This window comes from Perna viridis, chromosome 8, assembly GCF_037379345.1.
Source record: "Perna viridis isolate PV_CMFRI_1.1 ecotype Kerala chromosome 8, ASM3737934v1, whole genome shotgun sequence".
Lineage (NCBI taxonomy): Eukaryota > Metazoa > Mollusca > Bivalvia > Mytilida > Mytilidae > Perna > Perna viridis.
The window spans coordinates 22,562,976-22,569,932 of NC_142452.1; positions in this window are offsets into that span (position 1 = coordinate 22,562,976).

Sequence of the window (6,957 nt, forward strand, 5' to 3'; positions counted from 1 at the left end):
AAATAACAATTTTTGATGTGTTTCATTATTTTCTTGTTATTATTTTACCTACTTGCTAAGTGGTGGAGTATTTAGTGATGGTAGCGTTCGTCCTTACGTCAATTATTCCTTCCTTCCATAGAACAGGTGGACGGCATTCTTATCTATTATTCCTATTATACCACTGGTGGAATCCAATGAAACGTGCTCGGAATCTTGATTACATGTTCGCATTGTAGAACTCCTATTATTGATTTTGATCAATTTGGAGGTTTCAAATATCAAAATATGGACTATACCAGGGATTGGATCTTACATAAAGTCGTTATAACATTTCTCAATTGTGCACCTGCTATTTTAAGTTTTGCCCCGAATCAATTTGGTGTTTCTCATAACAAAACATGGATTTTGCCATTTATGCATTTGAGGACATTGGGGACCTGTCTCTTATCTGTCATGTTTCCTATACCAATGACTGGAATTGAATATAAAAGGGGTTCGGTTTATATCTTATGCAATTTGATATAGACAAATTCTTATGGAATGAACATGTTTAGTAGTATAAAATCTATCCATGTTGACCCATGTTGGAATTTTTGACTTATTCTACGTTATGTTTGCTGTTTGCATGTTACAGTTTCTAAATATTTCCTCTCTGTAACACGACTGACTTCAGGTGAATTGTTTCTGAGGGGATTTTCCATACAACTGATATTAAGAATTTTGATTTGTAGACATGATTGCCGATTCTAAATATAGAACGTAGAAGTAAAACAGCAGTTCTGAACAAATTTTTAAAATAAAACTGCGATTGAAACAAACTAATTTGAGGTAAAAGTAATGATGTAATCTAACAATGGACAAAAAATCGTGAAAATCAGTTTAGATATAGATTAATTTTCATCGTGCTGGAAATTAACAGGGTATTTAGAAAAATGAGCAAGAGCGACGTTCAGTCTCAAACGTAACCTTTGTTAACGAAGGTCTATATGTTATGAATATTGACAATATCTTGCATCACAAAAGCCAAAACCAAAACCAATTGCAGCCACGATTTACAATCATACATGTAATAAATATTGCGCAATCTCCACTTTGCTGACTTTAAATCTAATTTTCTTCCTCTTTGCTCTTTAATTGTATTCCTATTCTTGCAAAAGTCCTACATATATCGTGAACCCAAGCACATCAACTGAAAACGAAACATCAATATTTCGATGGATGCAGATGAGCAAGATGCAAGGAAGTGGACTAGAAAGGAAATAGAGCTCGAGACACTTTCTAATTAGATACTTAGATACTTTTATAAAGTATTTAATACTCTCCCGAGTTGGCCGCCTCAGAGGGCCAATGAGTTCCAAAACCACCTTTTATTTTAACATGCCTTAAGTCACGAGGACTTCGTCGGATCTTCGAAAACGACCCAGCAGACAAAGCTCCTAATAACATAGTATTTGTGTGCAAAAGACACTATAATGACCGTCTGATTAGGGAAATTGGTCTTGACAGTTCACTTGGCAACCCTACATTCTCGCTTTCCATAGGTCGACACACTTAAAGATCAAACGTCTGCGGTAATGTTCTCGGTATTTCTATAGGTGATAATAATATGGCTATATCTACTATTCATTGGATACCGAAGCTCCAGAAGAGTCCTTACAAACTAAGATACATTTTCGGGTATACCAAGTGCATGACAAAAATCAAAATTCCTTACACCTTTATTCATGGCGTTCAAAGATTGACTTAAGCGTTGCTCGAATAAAGCCCACTCTATATCTACAAGTATTAACACTTTATATTGATCTAATTTTGATTGGGTGGGGAGCGGGGGATGTGTTTCGGCAGACCATTTGGATATGATAACGAATTGGTCAATATTTTCTTGCATTTGTATGCATTCAGATTTTTAAAAGAGCTACTTCAGAAAAGTAGAAGTGAGAAGCATAGTCTTTTAACTTTAGATCTCTGAATAATCATAGTTTTAATGTATCCTACATTTAACTATCCAGACCAACTTGAGATTAAAGATATACCTTAATTTGTACATGGATTATACCTACCGTTTGCAATTGAAACTTAATAATAAAACGTGATTATTTTTGACATCAAAATGATAAATTTTCCCTTTCTTAATGGCAATATTACCAGCCTATGGTCTATAAATTGTATTATTGATACATTATTGTCCAGCTTGTACCAGAACGTTCTATGAAAAGCGCGAAAATCAAATACATGTCGTAATCTGGGGTATGTTCAGCCTTTGTTAATACATGTATCATCGCTGCGAAAATTTTACGGTCGAATTCACAATTTGGTAAAGGAAAACTATTGACCAAACTTTACGACAAACGTGATGACTTTTCATTCAGAATTGACAACTTTCCTTTTATCTGTGGCAGCATCCCTTAAGCACCTGTGTATGGAGTGTTCATATCACAACTCATACGTTATGCCAGAGCTTGCCGAAACTACGCAGACTTATTGTATCGCGCTAGAATTCTAACGAATAGGCTTCTGGAACAGGTTTATGTTGCTACAAGATTAAAGTCATCACTACAGAAGTTTTATGGTCGTCATCATGAACTCGTGGATCATTAAGGTGTATCCATCTGCGCCATGAAAATTGATTTGTTAAACGTGTCAGTTTCCCTTTCCTCTTTCGTCTACCCCGGACTTTTTATGAACAACTCGGCGGGTGTTTCTAGAAAAGCAGAGGAAGCTTACCCTGCCGTTGCACCTGATCCATGCTCTCAGTTTTTAGTGGAGTCCGAGTTCCTCATTTTTTTTAGTTTGTTTATATGATTTCAGTTACTTTATGTTCCATATTGTGTATATCTGTTTTCCATGTCTGGTCTTTATCACTGGATTACATTCTTTTTAGAGCATTGGTTCCCTTGATTTCTCTTCCAGTTTCCTCAATTTTATAGCAATCTGATTATAATGTTCTTCAAATGGCCTAATAAAAAGACCCACTATTTTCTATGCTACAGGTATTATTAAGATGTTTAGCCATATATCCTATATAGTTGATGAACTAAAACTAGAGAAGCCGTTTGTTGTAAAACTGGAGAGAGTACATTCTTTTGATTACCGATATAACCTTGGTTCCCCTGATTATTCTTGGTTCACTGATACATAGTTACCTTCTCACAGTTCAGGCAAAATCTCTTATATCAGATTCAACGTCTCACTGGACAGAATATCTACCAAACTTTACACTTACTTGGTGCAGTAATATAACTCCTTTGACATACCTGTATCAGGGCAATTCAAAGGAACTAGGTCATATGATTTACTACGGTTCTCAATTAACATTATAAACTACACTACCATCGTGTGAGGGCATTGACATTACACAAAGATACATTTCATTACCTTTGAAATGAGTTGTTAATTTTATGATGTCTTGTTTTCCTTATCATCACCTCTTATGTGTAATGTATTTTTTTTCGATTCGCTACATTGTGTATGTTTATCGTCTTTGTTTCCTATGTTCACGTGCACGACCACGTGTTTTAAGTTTGATGTATTCATGTATTTGAATAAGTTACTACTGACACTTTGGCACTTTCTGCCGATATTTGCGTTTCATCATTTCCGTTGTTTTTCCTTTTGTTTCGGGTTTTTGAATTCTGGCCACATAAACATTTAAAGTTAATAATTAATTATAAATTTATGAACCCTGGGGTGTCAAATTGACAGAACAGGGATATTGTATATTAAACAGCGACAATCACACGGTGTATAAAAAGGAGAACAACCCTTGAGCAGAAATACTTTTTCTAGACGTCATTCGCACCTGCTTTGGGAATTATTCAGGATTATATTGTATATGTCTACATATTTCTAAAATCATTGTAATAATTGTATTTTTTTCTACCCGAGAGTGTCCATGATTGGCGAATAAAACTATCTTATATTAACTTATTGTACCTGATATTATATTGTAAAAGCCTAACATTTTAAGGCCATTGTTCAGACCCCCCTAAGCTCTTGACAATACCATTTAGCCCAGTTCATGAGAAATACCAACATCATACGCACATAAAAGAAAAATGCATAATAAAATCAAAATCGTCTCGTTTGTCTTATATTTTTCAACTTCCTCTTAAAACATTACTTACCAAACAACGTAAAATATGTTTGTATAAATGTTAATATAAATTTAGATATGCAGTGGTTTCCACCTTTTCGGATTGCAAATGGTTACACGTACTATTGGTTTTTCTGTTCGGTAATTTTATTAGTACCCTTCATATAAACATAAATTCTCATTAACAAGGTATTACTCTTTTCAATAAAAAAGTTATTCTGTTATTACTGGTGTTCTTTTATAGGTAGCTTCTTTTATTAAGAAAACAAGAGTTACAGTAATTTTCTGAGTTCATGATTCTTGTACCGGGTTCGATAAAACAAACAAGAACCAAACATTTGTTTATTGACGAAAAAGTTAACAAAATTGACATCCTTATTTTTTCATAACAATGAGGCTTTTTTTTAAAAGCAGTGTTTTTTTACACTTGTACATGATAGTTAAGTTTTAGTTGTCGCAAGAAGCAGGTAAAGTGAAAAATGCATGGTAAAACACGTCTATCTGACAATATAATATCACTCAAGGTTAATTGCTTTCTCTATTTAAAAACATCATTATTTGATTATTTGATCTCTGCAGCACTGGATTGGTACAGCATTTGTGTAATAGAATGTTAGAAAAGTGAGTTTTTTTTAGATAACTTCCCTTGAAATGTTCGTTTTTAGTGCATTTCAATGAAATTATAACGCGATTTCTCAAGGTGATGCGGAAAATAATGTATTTTTACCTTTGATTCTGATGATGCAGTTAGTGCAATTAAACTTTCAAAAAGGTGTTTTTTTTTCTATCCAAGGTTTCACCCACTGTTTGATTTTTACAGAGACTGACACTTATTTGTCAAAACAACTTATCAAAGAAAACTTCAGAGTATCCAGCTGACCAGATACTAGTACCCAAACTCTTGGTAATCAAAGATCCAATCGCTTTTTTGGAGTCGTCACAATTTTCAAATTAGATGTTTTTGATAGTCGTGTATGCTCATAATGACATCGATTTAAAGCGTCACTATTTAAAAAAAAAAAACAAAAAAAAAAACAAAAAAAAAAAAAAAAAACAAAACAAAACAAAACAAAACACAAACAAACAAACTAACTCATCTTCACGACAAGATCACTGTTAATTCTTGCTAAATAAGGTGTTGGTACTTTTGCTTGTAAAATGCAACTCATTGTAATTAGTATACCAACTTCTACCGTGGAATTGTATTGTAGATGATAAAAAAAATTGCTACTAAAAATCCATGTCATTCCGACCCATACAGATATTTGGATTTCCCTGAAATAAGACCCTGAAAGAAAATCTGTTTTTTTCTTTAGAAAGACACGCTGACCTCATATATCTACCTTTTTTGCTCTTGCAGTAACTGTTTCCTATTTTGATCATACGTGTTTGGTGTCTTAATTACCATCAAAACCACTAAAAATTACCTATACATGTGGTATATAGACATGCCGACAAAGCAATTCTGGAAAAAGAACGAAAAAAAAAAAAAAAAAAAGAAAAAGAAGAAAAAAGGAAGAAGAAAAAAACATACACACATACACTCACGCACAAATTTTGTGTGAGAAAGGCACTAAATTGTCTTGCATAGTGTGCTGGAAAGTACTGTGGATGCCACGAATTATCATATTTCCAAACACGACAAAAGGCAGAAGATAAATCCTGTCTTCTGTAAATTAATATTAGATTAAAAGCTTGCCTTTATGAGCAAAAGTTGAAAATTATCAAGCCAATGTATGCTCGTTTGGAAACACCCCCAATTTTGTTTCCGCCACTGAATCCAATGTTCGTCTTAACTAAGAAAAACACCTTGTAACCAAAGTGGCGAAAAGGCATGTTAGATGTTCATATCATGTGACTTTTTGAGCGCTTAATAATGTTGCAATAAGGAAATATATACTTTTCGGGGAAAGAAATAGTGGATGAAGTAATTATATGTATGTTAGATTCAATTGTTTGATCAATGTCTGTACAAATTATTCAGTGTTTTTTTAATACATGCCGATGATATGACTTTGATGTCTTTTGCGTCTTAATTATATACCGAGAAGGTTATTTTTTAGTAAATAATATTTTATTACGTAAGGATTTCCATATTGAAAATCTTTCGCAATTATACATTTATCGATAACTTGTCCAGTAGGTCATAATGGTCTTTGTCCAACATTGATTTTAACCAGGCCAATATGACGTAATGGACGGGTAAAAGCCGCATTGGACGGCTTTACCCCGTATTGGACGGCTAAATATCGTATTGACTCACTTTTGTATTTTGTTTTGTTAATAATGTTTGTATTAGTTAATACAATGAAATATCCTGCGTAAATATACTGAATTTATGGCAAATGATAAATTGGTTACTAATTACTATATGTCAGACATTGTTGACACGCTTTAATATTATTTAACACTTTTTTGCAGATTATTGGTAATTTTGAAACAATAGGCTGAACAAGATACTAAAGCTTCTTTAAAGCCTGAAGGTAGAAACATTTTCTCTTACTTTTGAATGCAGGGAGATTGTATAGCTTATGTGTCACATATGCATGTAGATGTCATCACGGCGCCTCATGCAGATAATTGTGTTTTAAAAGGTGTACAGCAATATGAAAATAAATGATGAACATTTTCCTTAGAGGTTTAATTGAAAATGACAAAGATTTTGTTATGTGTAACTTTTAATTTTATTGAACAGAATCGGCATTACAATGTATATGTTGGACACACATTATTTTATATCATTTTAAATAATATATGGAATAACTAGTTGTCACTGAATGTAAGAAGTCTGCAGTGATTCCTTGAGTAGTAGTGTTGGAAACAATTATGTTTTAAACGAAAGATTGCGTTGCCAAATATTTTGTTTATTACCGAAAAAAAAG